The following is a 17,920-nucleotide window of genomic DNA, read 5'->3' as shown; positions in this document are numbered from 1 at the left end:
ATATATAAATGTGTTTATTGCATTATGGGAAATTGACTAAGGACTAGTTTGGGCATAAACAATGATGGTCTTGTACTCCCTGACTGCTGCTTATCTAATAAATAAAGTTTCTATTTTCTGTTCAATTTTGGTTAAATTTATACAGTTAACACAGAATCCCTTAATGAATTCCATAGCAATAAAAATAAAGCTGACATGGTAAAAGTCTGACAGTAATGTCTATTTCCACCTCAGCAGTATATTTGATGAATTCCACGCGCAGATGGAATTCAATCTCTTAGTCACTGCAGGGCATTATCATTTATTCACAACAGTGATCCCCATCCTCCAGAAATGAGTGCCCCAGTCTGGTCATTTTAGAACATATGAAAAACACATTGACTCTAATATATAGTAAGAAACTTCTTACTTTCTGAATATAAATCTACACACACATTGTCTAGTCATTCACTGACCTTGTCTTTCTTAATTATTTTAATGTAGAGTAAATGTTGTATAGTACTTGTATAATTAGTATTAAAGGAACAGTTCAGTGTAAAAATAAAAACTGGGTGAAAATATAGTATGGGCTGAAAATGTTTCTAATAAAGTTAGTTAACCAAAAATGGAAAAAAGACTGGAGTTACCGATGTCTATTATAAAAGCCAGAACACCACTTCCTGCTTTGAGTTAGTCAATGACTATAGGGGGGCCGCTTGGAACACAACTGTTCAGTGAGTTTGCAACTGATCCTGAGCATTCAGCTCAGATTCATAAACAAATAGTTATAACCCATGTGCCTCCCCTCAATTCACTGATTGGTTACTGAGTGGTAAAAAAAACTGTGGAAAACAAGAGAGCTGCAAAGCAGGAGTTGGGTTCTGGCTACTTATGTTAGACATGCTTATCTGTTGCAATAGACTTGGCCTCAGTCTTTCCCCTTACCCCATCACAAATGCTCAGACTCACTCTTTCCTATCTTTCTCACTGCTTGGAATAAGTGATACACTAGCATCAACTCGAAAAGATAGGAAATAGTTAATGCTGTTTGCTCCAGAATGAGCAAAGGGCTAGTGATGTGTGGGTAGACAAATTGTTGACACGCACCTGACCCTAACCCACACTCTGAACCTACACCAGACCCCTCAGTCTGCTTCCATTTATATATCCGACGGACCTGCCCCGTTTCTGATGTCACGAAAGTGGCCTGCACTTAGGTTGCGGGTGGGAAGGGCAGCAGGAAGAGTTTTACCAAGGCCAGAATTCTTTGTGCATGTGTTGGCCCAAACCCAACTGACCCACAGTTCCTGCGGGTAGCCAGCCCACACATCACCACAAAGGGCCCACTGGGAAAAGTCCTGGTACCCGGCAGTCCAGTCTGACACTGAGGTTTTGGAATGCCCTGCCAGATGATGTTGTGATGGCAGATTCTAATAAAGCCAAGTGGTTTGGATGATTTCTTGGACAGACATAATATCAAAGGGGAATACTAAAATGTACAATTGGTATATGTATTGGTATACACATATAGTTTATATATGTGTGTATAGCAAGGTCTGTATAAGTACCGTATGTGAATATTGGAGGGGCTGAACCTGATCACCTTTTGTCATTTTTTAATCCAAATGAACAATGTAACTATGTTAAATAAGAACCTTCCTTTAACGAGGCAATTATCTTCAACGCCAGATTTCATAGTGATGCCACATGGTCCCAACATTGGAAGTTCGCATGCGCATGCCCCCACCCCCGCATGGTCCTATCAGGAGCTTTGAATCCCCAGTGCTCCTTAGGATGTGGCAGGGCAGCATGCCGCTTCTAAAATGTTGCCGCCCTAGGCCTCGCCACAAATATAGGCCTGATTATCTTTACATGCCAACATAAATTACATTTACATTGAAATTATTTACCTCAACTTGGATGAGGGTTCCAATTTGCATCCTCCAGACATCATCTTTTGACTATTTTCTCACATCACCTGAAGCTCGGCACATGAATAGTGCTCCCATCACCCAAGAATTCCTATAACTTGCATGTGCCCGGCCCAGGTTGTGCAACCTTGAACCTTGAAGCAGTCAAAAGTTTTTCTTGACAAGTACTCTGGATTAGTTTTTTTTAAGCAACAGACAGGCTAGCTTGGGATAAATGGTGGGTGATTTCAATGCTGTGCCTAAAATGTAGGTATCCTCCACTGATTGTATTCTCCTTTAACTGATCTAACTATCTATAGCAGCAAGATGAATATGTTTTATTTCTGTCAAGAAAAATGTACATGGTTTAAGGTAAACAACAACTTAAATATTATATCCCTGTTCCCAACCTTCTATTCTTCCACCCTTACCTTTGATACATGTTATAACCTACCAATACAGTTACTTATCTACTTATCTACTATATAATATGTAAAAAAAAAAACAAAAAAACCTACTGCATAACCAAGAATAGCTCTTTTCTATATTATCATGTTTATATGGTTAAAAGAGGTACAAAGTCAGGAAGGTTTCAAGGTAAAGTAATTACTTTTTATTGCATTTACCAATGGTACACAAGAAAATAATGCACATCTTACCCATAAAACACCTTAAAATATGAGAAACATGCAGATAGAGAATAACCTTCTCCCTCCTCTTTTAGTCTGAAGAGAAGTATAACATCTTGACAGTATTATAGATTAATTAAAGCATAGATGCATATACACAAGCCAACTTTATGATTCGGTGTGGGATGTGAAAGGGACTCTTAATTTTAAAATCAATAAAATATGCCTTTGTGTATCTGTCTGACAGATGAATGCAATGTCATCTTCATGTAATTAAATCTCAGGAGAAACAATGCAGCTTTATGCACTTACAACAAACAAATCCCCTCTGGATTCCTGTTTCTGCTTTTCGTAGGGATGAATTGGATACCAATAAAGGTAAAATCATCAGGAGAACATCATAGAAATAGTTAAATGTTATTATTCTGAATAAGAACGACTGTTTCGCTCACAGTGCTTTGAACTAACTATGAACTTACAAGTTCAACCAATATGCAGTTCAGTGTGGTAGACTGACCTTTCAGCATGGAACTTGTGAAAGCCTATAGTGAATCATGCAGAAAAGGGTATAAAAGGGCTTGTTAAGGAAGAGATTTACAGACATAAATAAATCAATGTCTTTATTGCTGAAGAGATGTGAAAGAACAATGTACTTGAATCTGAAACCCTGGTATGTACATCAAATCCAACCAGCCAGTCAGTTGTACTAATCTAATGATATCTTGGCAAAGAAGTGACAATTGAAAAATAATCCTGACTTCATGAATATATTTACACTGGTGATGGGTGAATCTGACCTTTTTCGCTTGGCCAAAAATTAGTGAATTAGTGAATTTCGCCAAAATGCATTGGAGTGTACAGTATGAGCAACAATTTTTTTTTGGCACACGACAAATTGTGCAACAAATTTTTGACGCATAACAAATTTTTTCACACATTTTCGTGACAAAACTTGGTGAAAAATGTAGCTCATCACTAGTTTACACTCATTTTTCTGCAATCAAATAATAAAAATAATATTATAATCAAAATTCAAATAATACGAGCAGAATAAATTATTCTTTTAGAACGGTCAAATCTAATACTTGTTACCTGCTGACTATAGGACAAATAACATTTACACCTGCATAAAGAGAAGGAAATGGCAAACCTCAGCATTATTATCAAGCCTGACTTGTATTCACTGCATGTTTATAATGAGACTCAGTTACCTTAAGGGCTAGTCCACACAAGGAGATTCGGGGAATTTTGTCGCCTGGCGACTAATCGCCTCGTCTTTTGAGCGACTATCTCCCCGAACTGCCTCTGCGTTTTTCCCCATAGGTTACAATGCAAAGTCGCCTGCGCTAATGCACACGCGGCGATGCGTTTTCAATAGTCGCCTAAAGTTGCCTCACTGAAATAAGTCCTATTTCTTACCTGTAAAGCACCTACCTACACCTGAGCCATTATTTTATTATGCCATTAGGCTCATCTGTTGCTCATTGTAATGTGAAATCAATTTAAGAACCACCCCACTGAGACTGCTCTATTATTAAGCTCTTACTACTCCTTACTGCTAGAATAAAATCCACTTGTAACTTACTTCACATTGCCCACAACTGTTCTTTAACGTTTAGTCACAATTCTTATGGCATCACTTTCTGCCAACCTTTTTACATCTGTATGCTTATTATTACTAAAATGTACCACAGTTATTTGCTACCAAGTCATCATTCTAGGAATCAAGGCCTTGCTTATTTGGCATTAATTTAATGTCTCACTCAGTCTTTAGCCAAGTAAATTGCTACCTCGTCCATTTAAGTATTTCTGGTCTTACTAATTAAATATGTTTACATTGTAAACCTGTCAGCTAAGCAGAATTCATAATAGGAAATCAGAAATAAATGAAAAAATCACTTCTAATATAGCAATAAGGCATTTGCGTAGCTAGCATGAGGAATATTCAACACATTGTAAGTGCTTCTGGACATCTTAAGAAATGTTTAAATATATTTAAAAAATTAATAATATTCCGTATGACATGTAATAAATTGTATATATTAGAACAGATTGGGGTTACATGGATGAAGATTATACCTGGTAGTTATTTAAACAAAGAAATCTCTTAGTTCAGCAGCAGTTGTAGAATTTGAAGACAGGAACAAATTCCTACTAATCACAAGCTCTGTCGTAATAACTTCCATAACTTGCTACTGTTTATGAAAAATAAAATATATATACCATATTTATTGTTCTATTGAATTACAGAAAAAAACATTGATAGTTGTCTGGTATTGTGCAAATTACCAATTCATAGATAAGAAAATAAAGGTTTTGGATATGCCTTCAAAATTTTCTGGGAAAAAATTACTAATCATTTAATTTATTACCAATTGAATAAAGTTATAGGCATATTTAGACAAAATTGTATAAGGTTAGCCTCCAATTCTCTGTACACTATATAAAATGGTATGAACCTTTGGCAAAATTCCCATTTCTGCCTTTACAATTTTACTCATCTCGCTCTGTGCAAAGAGGATACTGATGCACTTTCTGAAATACGATGGCATCAGAAATCATTGACTAAAATCATATTTATTTTACAGGTTTTAAAATCCGAATACTGTTCTGTAGGGCCTTAAAAATGTGCAAAGAGAGAGTTCACTGGTGGGTAAAAAAAAAACTCTCCTACAACTTTGTTTGTTAATATACATGTGATTGGTGGAACATATTGTGATATGAGAGGTATGTTTTTATTGATATAAAAAAAGCTGTAGCCTCAGAAATATTTGAACAGGAATAGCACTGTATATACATTCAAAAATAAATGGTTTATATTAATTTTAACTAATATGCAGCAATTCCTCTCTACCACCTCTGAGAGAGTCCACTCGTTCATCTTTTATGCGTATATCTGTGTGGTTAATAAGATGCTTTCTTTTAGGTACGCTCAGACCTATTCTTACACATTAATTGCTGATGATTTGTTTAAAGATCTTAAAGGAATTGTTCAATATAAAAATAAAACCTGGGTAAATAAATAGGCTGTGCAAAATAAAAAATGTTTCTAATATAGTTAGTTAACCAAAAATGTAATGTATAAAGGCTGGAGTGACTGAATGTGTAACACAATAACCACAATACTACCAACTTTGGTGGCAGAGAAAAAATTCGCCAAATTGCGAATTTAAGTTACTGTTAATGATATTTTCGTGCACAACAACCTTGCAAAGTGGGCGCACTCATGCAAACACCCGTCTCATTTGCGAGCCAGTTGTGAAAAATTTATTCTCAATGCGAATTCACAAAATGCGGAAAGACGGTAAGCAGTGCAATATTTTATCATTCAGGAAAAAACATGGGCAATACAACCATTTGCGAATAAATATGCGCTGCGCAAACTTTATAAATGTCCCCCACTGACTAACTCAATGTTCGATAGCTGCAAAGCAGGAAGTAGTGTTGTGGCTATTATGTTAGACCTCCACTCACTCCAGTCTTTAAAGATTACACCGTTGGCTACCTAACTATAACAGAAACATTTTGTATTTTGCTATATTTGCTATTTACTATTTACCCTGTTTTTATTTTTACACTTGTAGCGCTATAGTAAATTGTGTGTTATGTTATACTACTATTTAGCTCCACTCCCAATATTGCTCTCCGGATGAGACCTATAATCTTAGGGAGTAAGCCCTTGCAGCGTTATGACATTGACAATCATCATTTGAGTGTACCATAAAGAGAACATGCAAGATCGTACATTAACATTGGATAGGCAATACTCACAGCACCTTTGGTTGATACAAGTTCCAACAGGCCCTCGAACAATGTATGCAGCTTTGAGGAGGTACACCCAGCTTTCAGCCTTTTCCCTAAGTGGAACCTGACGGGAAATTCTACCCTAGGTCTATACACTTAGTCCCTACTTCTGGGCAATTAGTACCCGGGATCTCAATCCCACTCACAATCTTCGGAGGAGCCTCAAGCTGCTCAGCTAAATATCCTGACTGTCTGTCACTCCTATAGTGACCTGTGAAGGTGAATAGCCTATCCTGGCTAATCCTAGCTTAACCAGGTTCCACAAAACCACAGCCTGTTTGCCCAGTCAGAGCCAGCACAAAATGGACACTGAAAGCATGGCTTCAGAGGCTTTTATACTTTAGCACAGTGCCATCTACTGGTCACTGTGAGAAACAGCAAGGGGCATAGCTTAAAGCAGGAATAGGAAACTGTTCCCCCTCCTAACTGTATTTTAGGACCCAGTTAGGTGTCTATAACACTAGGGGACTGCCTGCTAAATAATACTGGGGATGGCTATTTTACACATCCCTACATTCTGAACTGTTCCTTTAAAAGATTTCACTTTACTTAGCTCTAATTACAGCTTAGGTGTATTCTCCATCATCAAATGGCCCATTATCATTCTTCTAGGACACCTATCTCTCTAAGCTGTGTAGGTTTTATAAGTCTTATAATCCTTCAATGGACCAATATTATATCTTGCTTGTTTATAAAAAACCCAATAAAACTTTTAAAACACAAGAGATTTCACTATATACATTAGTAGTGTGCACATTTTCAAATAAAGAATCACTAATCCTTTCTCTATACTCTTCAAATTATCAAGTTTTGTTTCTGCCCGATTTAGCAATACATTTTTCAGAGAATTGCTTGTGCGGGGAAAAACTTGTCAAAATCATGAAAAAAAATCAGAAACCTCAGAATTTTTTTGGATTTGTTGCCGAAAACTGTGACTTTCTTGGATTTGACGCCCAAAACCACAAAATATATGGATTATTGAACGAAACCCAGCGGAGATCAGGATATCAACGTAACAAGTGTCATTGACTTGAATTTGGCAGGTCTGAGTTGGAGTACTTTTTTATTCAGACTTTTAACACCATCAAGGTTTAATAAATCATGAAAAAAATTTTACCTTTAAAAGTCCGACCATAAAAAAACAGACTTTAATAAGTAACTCCCTTCATTTTTATAGGATCATATGTCATGGTTCTGAAAGGGCTTTTGAAACAACATTAAAATTAAAGCAGTTGGTAGATAAGGAGGAACAGACTTGTTTCCTTTGTAGAGTTGTTTGCATTTACCCTAATTAATCCCCAAATAGCTCTACCTTTGCATAGCAGAGTGTTTATTTAAATGTTTGCATTACTTTTTTGTATATCATGTATGTTACAACACTATATTCAAGGCATTTCTGCCAAGTTAAAACAAGAATTACACCAAGACAAGACTAATGGGCCTATTTACTATCAATCAAATTTCTAAAAATCCATGTTTTTTTAAAACTCTGAAAAATACCATAAGTAAATTTGCCCCTTAGAGTTTGAGTTTAGCTGTAGTTTCAAAAACCTCTAAAATCACAATTGCCATTGAATTTATGAAAAGATCCAAATATTAAAAAAATACTAAAACCTGACCTTCAATAAAGAAGTCTCCACTTTTTTTGTATTTCAGTGCATTGTTTAGCATTTTAATCCGTTCATACTTTTTATATTCAAATCTTTTAATAACAGTCAAGTCATTTGTGGTTTTAGAGAAACAGAACTTAACCATGATTTCAAAAACCTCTAAAACCACACTTGTATCAAATGCTCCTCCAGTTTGCTTTATGTGGTCTTTATTGTATGAATGAGAGCATTCTAAACTAACTTAGCTATATGGGTTAATTGCAATACATGAGAATCTTCAGAAACATTTTAGTGTTTGTTAATGAGGTTCATGCTGATGCAGTGACTTAGGGCAGATGCTTTGCTTGGTAATGTTACACTAAGGGGTCAGTAAAATAGCAGGACAATATATTGTACTGTATCTCACACCATTTATATGAGCATCCTTTTAATGACATCCAGTGATGTGCATTTTGGCAGAAAATTTGGTAAATGACTGTAAAATGAATATTCAGCGAACAAAATAATCGCAAGACAATTAAGATAAGAAGTAAACTAGTACAAGTTTACTGCATTATGTTAATCTATAGCAGTAAGATCTCTAATACAATAGACTACTTTACATCCATGCCACTTGGAAATATTGGTTGGTCATGCTGTTGAATTCCTAGGATAGTAAGAAAATGGGCCTCTCTCTTCTTCAAGAGGATGCACACAACTTTACGAGGGTTATTCATCAAAATCCGAAATTTTCTCACTAATACCACTCTGACCAAATCTGCTTGGACTCCCCCCCCCCATTCATCAATACATTTTCACAAATAATTTTTGAGCGGGAAAAAATTGGAGGTTTTTTTTAGATTTGTCACCGAAAATTTTGACTTTTTCCGATTTGACACCTAAAAACTGAGACTTGTTTCAGATTATTGCCTGAAACCCGCACAATCTTTGGATTATTGGATATCTTCCAATTGTAAACAGGAAATCTGCCATTGAACTCTGTTACTCTGCTGATTTGAAGTAGTTTTTTATTCAGACTTTTATCACCATCTGGGTTTTATTAATCACATAAAAATGTGTTTTCCCCTTTAAAAGTCCGACCAGAAAAAATTGGACTATAATAAATAGCCCCCTACATGAAAAGGAGCAGCAGGATCTAATGCTAAACTCTAGAAGCTCAAGAGGGCAACCATCAATTGGAAAAGAAAAAGGTTACTACAAATTAGGTACCGTATATACTCGAGTATAAGCCGAGTTTTTCAGCACCCGAAATGTGCTGAAAAAGTGCAACTCGGCTTATACTCGAGCCAAGGCCCTAAATGCTGTGATGATGCCAATCGTACAGTACCGGATGTGTCTCAGCTGCAGCGCCGGATATAGGTTAGCACTCCCTGCCCTTGCTGTGATGATGCCGATCAGCGGATGTGTCAGCTGCAGCGCCGGATATATACGGTAATGAGCGCATGTGAGCTGCTACGGATCTGTCAGCTGGGGCCTCTGCCGTGATGAGCGCATGTGAGGTGGAACGAATATGTGAGCTGTAGCGCTGGATACAGGTCAGTTCGGGACGATCCTGATAGTATAGCAGATGTGTCAGCGCCGGATATATGAGCGATGTGAGCGATTCTGTCTCTCTTTCTTCCTCCCTCCTATTCTGTACCGCGTGTGTCTGTACTACAGAGACTGCTTCCGGATGTCAGAATTTTCAACACTATTATCATTGCCTTGCCATTTAAAACATACAACTTTTGTATGTTTGGTCCCTGACACACAGGGAAATAAATGACTTGGCTATATTTATCTGTAATCACAGCAGATGACAATCAACACATATGCAGCAGTGTGCTTCACAAAAACACAGCTCTCTCTCTCCTACAACACCCAGCAGCCACTCTCACTTCACAGCTACCTAACTCTGCAAAAATTAAAACACTACTGCTTGCCCCACCTGCACCTCTCTCTCTCTCTCTCTCTCTCCCCCCTGCCTTTACATAGATATCTTCATTATAAAATGTCCTGTCACTAATATGCATTTATTTTCTATTGAGGGCATTTGGTGGACAACTGGAATGCACCCTAGGCTTATACTCGAGTCACTAAGGTTTCCCAGATTTTGTAGGTAAAATTAGGTACCTCGGCTTATACACGGGTCGGCTTATACACGAGTATATACGGTAAATAAATATATTCCTAAATAAAAAAATAACAACACACTGGGGCTCATTTATAAACTTTGCGCAGGGCAGATCGGTTGCAAAGTGAACATATTTGCCCTGTGCATGGTTATATTTATAAAGCTGAATTAGAGGGTGCAAACAGAATTGCAATTTTGTTTTTTCAAAATGCAAATGTCTATAGCAGCTTTTTAAATATGTCACAATTCGCAAATTGCGAATATTTATGCACATACACTACCACTCAATTACGCCACAACTTTGGTGGAGGATAAAAGTTTTGCAAACTGCAAATTTAAATTAGTCAACGCTATTTTTGCGCACAACAACTCCGTGCATTGGGTGTGCTCGCGCAAACTCCCGTCTCATTTGCGCGCCATTTGCGAAAATTTATTCACACTGCGAATTTGCATAAAACAGAAATACGGGCAGAGCAGTGCAATATATTAGCGTTCAGGAAAAAACCTGTGCAATACAACTATTTGCGACAAATATGCGCTGCGCGAACTTTATAAATGACCCCCACTGTTACATAAATAGAAGCTAAACAAAATTTCTACCCTACTTCTTCTAATTAGGCTTTTGTTCTCTTTTAAAGGATATCTCTGAGTTGTGCTGGGATGCTGCCATTGCACGTGAATATCATACAAGGTGCCTAAATAATCCTCTGTATCCTTCCCTTCAAGAAATGTAACTGTCATTTTTAAGTCTTCTATTATATTTTCTGTTTTTATATCTTTCATTTGAATTCACTGCCTGCCCCCTCTTAAATGTATTATGTCCCACATCTATCACCCTACCAACTGATGTGCCAGTCTATGCTTTATTCAATCTCAAATACTATTTTGCTTTTGCCATTGAAAAGATGTATCTGCAGGGTTACTAGTCCAATTTACTGACTCAATCTTCAGAATTCTTCTGCTCATTGTGGGTTAACCTTTTCCCTTTGCTTCTGTAATAGTAGATTTAATCTATTGTATGAAAAATATGCTTTTTCTGTATTTTCCTCCTCATGCTTGACATTATTATCAGTATAGCAGCTATTTTATCCTTGCCATTTTCCTCAACAAATATTTCTATTTCAGTAAAGTACCGTAAATGACATTCACTTGGTGAAATTTATAACAATTAAAATGTATAAGAATTTTAAAAACATCCATAAGTTTGTGCTTTATTATTAATATATTTATACTGTACATGTATGTTTAAAAATGTCAAATCTAAGATATTAAATGAATGGTTGCATTTTTTCTGTGATTTACATTTTTTTTGCTAAAAAAATAAAAATCATCAATGTGAAAAATTAAAAATGATTAAGAGAAAAAACATGAAAAACTTTGACATTTGAAAGCTTTCCATTTTTATCCTCTCATTTTTTAATAAATAAGGTAACATTTGTGTTTTTCTAAATTGTGAGTTTATTCAATGAAGAGAAAAAGATGAAAATCACACAAATCCAACGTTTAGGGGCAGATTTATTAAGGGTCGAATTGAAAATTTAAATCAGAATTTCTAATTTTTTCATGGTCAAAACTGTCAAATTCAACTAGGGAAACTAGATTGGGGTTTTTTAAAAAATTAAATTTTTGAGAATTATCATACTGAATTTGACTATTTGCCACCTAAAACCTGACGAATTACTGTATGGGAGAGGTGCAGTGACCAATTTGGAGTTGTTTGCAGCCTTCTTCACATTTTTTTCGGAGAAAAAACTAGAATTGAGTTTGGTCGAATTCAAATCAAATTAGTTTTGAGTTTTCGGGTCAGTAAAATTAGATTTTTTTAATAAATTACCCCCAATCAAATTTCGAGTAAAATCAAATTCATGTGAGTTAAAAAAAACTCACCTGACTTCCAAATTTGAATTCTCCCAGTGTTATAAGGGCAACTGCATGTTTTGTTCACATTAAACTGGTTCAAATTGAACTTACTGAAAAGGTAAATTGATATTGTATAAAGTGGATTACTCATAAACAAACTGAAATGTAATTACCAAGTTGTCCCTTCTATAAGTTACAGTATGTAGATTCCTCTTTTTTTTCTTATAACTATAATAATACATTTCTTATAATTATAATAAAGTCTGGCTCTATCAATAATATGTTAGGAAAGTGGGTACTTGATTTGCTGACATACACCTACACTAATGAACTGAATTACTTGAATCTTTGAAATGGCCAAATCACTCATACAGAAGGTGCACGCTACAAACAATCTTTATGTCATTTGTGAAGCACATTTCAATCAATTTTTCTTTGCCATGACAAATGTATAATACTTCAGCTACCTGCCTGGAAATAATTGTGCCAGTAGGTTTCACGTTAAATCTTCCAGTCTTCAAACTGACATAATTGCGAAAAAAATAGCAATTATTCCCAGAATCAGCTTAGAATTGCTTGACACCTATACACTGATAACAAGCAGGTTTATGGAAAGCTGTTTCCATACAAAAAAATGTGATTGATGTGTTCTTTTTATTTGACTGATTTATCAAATTGTCTGAAATAATTCGCTGGGTGATTATTCCACCCCATGATAATACACAGTTTAAAAATTATTTTTAGGAAAAAACAGAATTTTCCCATCACTCATACAGTAATATTTGCCTGTTCAAGATTTAAGGGGCATATTTATCAAGGGTCGGATTTCAAATTGAAAAAAACTTCGAAATTTGAATTCAAAAAGACCAACTGAAATTAAGTTGAAGTTTTTTTTTGGTCGAAAAGGTAAATTTTTGATTGAATATGTCTGTATTCAGCTGATTTCGAATCGTACGAATCTAATTAATAGCGCATTCGATCAAATTCGATTAGAAGTTTTCCCCCAAAAAACGTTGATTTTTGAAAGTCCAATCGACTCCAAATAGGTAGGTTTTAGATGGCGAATGGTCGAATTTGAATTTTTTAAGAGACAGTACATGATAAATTTTGAATTTTTTGCAAATTCTAATCGAATTTGGACTATTTCCTAGTTGAGGTACACAAAAATAACGAAATTCTATTTTTTCTCATTCGAAAATTCACCTCGACCTTTGATAAATCTGCCAGGGTTATAGGCTCACCCACAGATCACACTATTAAGAAACGTTATCTTCTTCGAAAAAAGGATCACAAACATATCTTGTCATTGCTGTTTTTTGGTCTGGCTTTGTTGTAGGATCAGAATAATGTACTTGATTTTAGGAAGAATTGCTAAATGACAACCACTAGATTATATATATAGGAAGACAAAAAAAATATGGCGACATGTACTTTTAAGTGCACTGCCCTGTGCTGTCTGGTGGCCTGGAGGAGACACATAGATGTCCCTCCTCCCATCCCTTCCATGCCCATTAACTTTCACATGAAGGCCCCAGAATTGTTTTTTTACAATTGTAATTGTACTCTTAAAATATAAAAAGAAAGCAGTTGTGGTGTGAATTATGCTACTCAAAACATGTTGAGGCTGGAACTGCATCATTTAGATTTGCATATTATAAATGATTTCGATAACTCAGTTCATGTCAGTTCTTATTCATGATTATTCTGCCTGGTGAGCAAAATAATAAAAACCTACTTTGCATAGATGAATAAATGTATAATGCTGGCAACATATGCTTAGTTTTACAACCAAACTGAGCATTTTAGAAGATTGTTTTGGAATATAGACTTCTGGTGCAAAAACAGACAGCTCATTGGCCAAAATAAACAACTGAGCCCACTGTCCTGATTTGGACTATCTGGCCTCATCAAATTAATGATCTCTTATTGCACTGATATCTGTACAGATTGGCCCTTGATTGTTTAACTTAACTGCAGCTTAAATTTATACTGACATGAAAAAATGATTAATTATTTATGTACATACAAATTTAGGTCATGTTGATAATTTTTTACAGATAGGTTTGGATTTGTAAGTAATTGTTACTTGAAGTTCTTAAACATGACCATCTTTAATAACTATAACTGTTGCTTTTCAACCTGTCAGTCAGTTTCTAAATCTAATGGACTACTACTGCACAAATATGGCAGCCCCCTCATAGAGGAACATGGGAGATCAAATAGGTAATGTAAAAGCATTAACAAGTACTTTAAGGGCAAAAATGTAAAGCTCACGCAAAGACAATATCATGATATGTTTTTTTCTTTTTTTTTTTTTTTAAATTGTTTAATTCCAGGTATCAGTATTTCATTCATTGATAAGGATTTAGGTTGGTTGCAAAGAGCAAGAATTCTTCACTACCATCATCACCTGAAAAAAAAGAGATTAAATATTAGATCCAAAGAAGCATGAACATAAAATGCAACCCAATGTTTTACAAGATGTATATTTTAATATACACCTTTAGGGTCTTTGGTAGCTATTTGGCCAATTCTTTATAATTCCCATCTGCAAACTGAGATGGTCTTCATCCATATAAGAATGTTATCAGCCAGCTATGGGTATGGTATCTGTTATCTAGAAACCCGTTATCCAGAAAACTCCGGGGGTGTCTCTCATAGGGGTAAATTTACTAAGTGGTAAAAATTCGGCAGCGACGGCTTCGCAGCCATCAATCAGTCTTCGCTCAGGCTAATTTGCATACAGTGGGAAATTATAAACTTGAATGTATGTATATGTTGCAGCAAATACATTACACAAGTCCATGGAACCTTAATAAAGAAAATAGAGTTCTTATATTGCCCTACACATGAGCACAGTGTATAGTTTATGTTCCATATGTTAGAAAATGTATGGGGGAAACCAGTTACCCAAAAATATTTTTTCACTCTGAAAAAAGGAGAGTTTTTTTGGACTTTTACCACTAAAAAAATATGATGTAAGTAACAGAAGATTGAGGAAGAGATTTGCACTTCAGCTGGTCTGAACTGGAGAAGGCAAGTCATTTGCTAGTAGACTTAAAGGGGCAGATTCACTAACTGGCGATGACTTTTCGCTAGCGTTACTTTTCGCTAGCTGTGCAAGCATTTCATAGCGATGATGCACCACCATTCATTTGTGCCTAGTGAAACTTCGCTAGTGACCGTGCGCTTAGGTTAATTTGCATAGGGCAGGAAATTTAAAGTTGTATGGAGATCTTTATTATAAATGGTGCAAATGGTTCAAGTTACTGGTTTAGGATATGATGTAAGTGACAGAAGATTGAGGAAGATCTAGCTTCTTTTTAGTGCTTCGACTGTCTGAGGTGGCGAAAGAGCTAACGTTCAGTAAAATCTAGTGACTTTGTGGAGTAACGTCAGTTCGCCAGATCGAATAGTCCACTGGCGATAGAGTGTGAATGACCGATAGCGAAGGTCCTGTTCGCTAGAGAATTGGCGTCTGCACCTGCTAGTGAATTGGCGATGTACCTGCGTGTGGCAACGCTGGTGAAAAGTCGCTAGCGTTAGCAACTTCGCTCTTTAGTAAATCTGCCCCAAGGAATGAAGATCCAAATTACAGAAAGACATGTTATCCGTAGACCCCAGGTCCCGAGCATTCTGGATAACAGGTCCCATACCTGTAGAACAGGGGTCCCCAACCTTTTTTACACGTGAGCCACATTCAAATGTGAAAAGAGTTGGGGAGCAACACAAGCATGAAAAAGTCCCTTGGGGTGCTAAATAAGTACTGTGATTTGCTATTTGGTAGCCCCTATGTGGACTGGCAGCCTATGGGAGGCTCTACTTGGCACTATACTTAGTTTTTATGCAATTAAAACTTGCCTCCAAGCCAGGAATTAAAAAATCAGCACCTGCTTTGAGGACACCGAGAGCAACATCCAAGGGGTTGGAGAGCAACATGTTACTCATAAGCTACTGGTTGGGGATTCCTGCTGTAGAACAATGAAAGGCAACATCTGGTTGATTGCCATGGGTTACTGCCCAGGTTCAAATTTGCCCAGTGTTTAGAAATGACTCCCTACATGTCCATGTGTGAGATTTGTTACATCCTAGTGATAATATCTGACAAAGCCTGGAAACTGTGGAAATGTGTGAGTAGGTTTGGTATAAATATTTTTTTCTTTAGGGTCTGCATTAAAATTGCATTTGTTAATTTAGCATAGACTTAATGCTAAAGTGCTTTTTCAATTATTTTGCTTTATGCACTACGGCTGTTCAAATTTCAAACTGTGAAATGAAACAATTTCAATGAATGAACTGCAATAACACTGTAGTACATTAAATAATATGAGCAGGATAAGGTCTACCTATAAAGATATACAGATGTGAAATCTATTAGCCAAAATGTTTTCTGAACATTTACAGTCTTTGCTCTATTTGCTAAAATAAACTAAATATTGCAAGCCACTATATAAATATAGTAGAACCCCCACTTTACGTTTTTCAGGGGACCAGAAAAAAATGGTGTAAAATACAGGAAAATGTAAAATGAGGGGAATCTTAAAATCAATGAAAATTGAGGTTTCACTGTATATCATAAGTATATTTAAAACTCCACTTTGTATAAAATACTTTTTGTTAAAAATATATTTTCCTGGTTGTAAGATGATGATTATGAAATTTGCTTGCACACATTAGAAACAAACAGTTGCCATAAGAATGCATCATGCAAATCAGTTAAAAACCAATAACTGTGGTTAAAGAAATCTGTGAGTAATGGCATTGTTGTATTTCAGAGCTTTCTGAATAATGGGTTTATGGATTTTAGATTTGTAGCTTTTAAAAAAAAAGTCAGTCTACTAAGTACATTTTAAGTACAGCATGAAACGCAAAGGCTGAACTGATGCTGCCTCTTTAATTAACTTTGATTCAAGCCTGTTCTCTGGGAGATATTATGTTCGCAATGCCGGCCTATTGTTATTCTCGGTTATCTGGATAATAGACCACATACCTGTAATAATAGCTTCACATTTGATCTGCACTGTGGTTAACTGGGTCGCTCACCCAAGCACCCAGCTAGTACACCACCTGTCGTCTTGGAGGGAGACAGAACAGAAAAGTAAATAATTTAACAGCCTATTCAAATAAAAAAGGACCCAGGCTGCTTATGGAACCAATCTAAGATTGTAAAAGTTAATTTCTGTGCACACTGCACATTTACTTCTTTCTGATAGCAACACTGTGCATTTTACTATTATGCATTAATATCCCTGTCCGTTTCCCAATACATTATATGAAAAAATCTTTATTGTTTTGAAGGGGAAAATAACATTCTGGGCATGAAAGTAAAATGTCATTCATCAAATGTTATTTGTTGTAGCAGAAAATCTCTAAATTTCTAAATAAGCCATAAGTTAGTCATTTGCTGTCAGGATAACAATAATTTGCAAGGAGGAAAAAAAAGGAAAAGCTAACCCTTTCTAAGTATTTAACACATACAGCTGAAAGGATTTTTTTTATACAACCCAGCACGTACCTCCTCCAGAAACAACTGTATGTAACTTGCTTGAAGTGCCGTTATAGATTTACTTCTTATGATTTGCTACATTTAGATTGCAGGAGCAAGAATGCATAGAAATTGTACTGCACATAATTAGCTATAAAATAGCATGTAAGAAATGTAAGACTATGCAAAGAGATCTGGAGCTGTCTGATTACAGAGCAATAACATGAAGCCAAAATGACACTGTAATCACTGTATGTAACACCACAGAAAGATGACTGATGCTGGTAAGCAGGGATCTCGTTGGTAATTTCTCTTGCCTAATAAAATCAAAGGACAGTCAATGGAAATGTGACCGCTCATGACTCACCCCACCGCATCAGTCCTTCCAATCGGCTCTACAGTCTCCATGTGCTCAACCACCTGTGTTCCAACTGTAGTAGATCCAAGAAAAATATTGCAGGCGGCACTCCGGATAAATATAAAGAGGTATGCGATGTTGTTACCCACTATGACACAATAAATCATACATC

At 36.0% G+C, this 17,920-nt stretch overlaps 1 protein-coding gene across 1 annotated transcript in view; it reads right to left on the bottom strand.

Annotated features, from left to right (window-relative positions):
- Nucleotides 1–13,286: 13,286 nt before the first annotated feature.
- khdrbs2.S (KH domain containing, RNA binding, signal transduction associated 2 S homeolog) overlaps nucleotides 13,287–17,920 on the bottom strand; it is a 146,118-nt gene continuing 141,484 nt past the window's right edge. The window contains exons 12-13 of the transcript XR_005961591.1: nucleotides 16,896–16,979; nucleotides 13,287–14,315 (exon numbers count right to left, since the gene is read on the bottom strand). The gene's annotated coding sequence lies outside the window, so the exon portion shown is untranslated. The remainder of the gene's footprint in view (nucleotides 14,316–16,895; nucleotides 16,980–17,920) is intronic.

This window comes from Xenopus laevis, chromosome 5S, assembly GCF_017654675.1.
Source record: "Xenopus laevis strain J_2021 chromosome 5S, Xenopus_laevis_v10.1, whole genome shotgun sequence".
Classification (NCBI taxonomy): domain Eukaryota; kingdom Metazoa; phylum Chordata; class Amphibia; order Anura; family Pipidae; genus Xenopus; species Xenopus laevis.
Note: the sequence above shows the minus strand (reverse complement) of the source record. Positions and strands in the feature narration are given on the sequence as shown.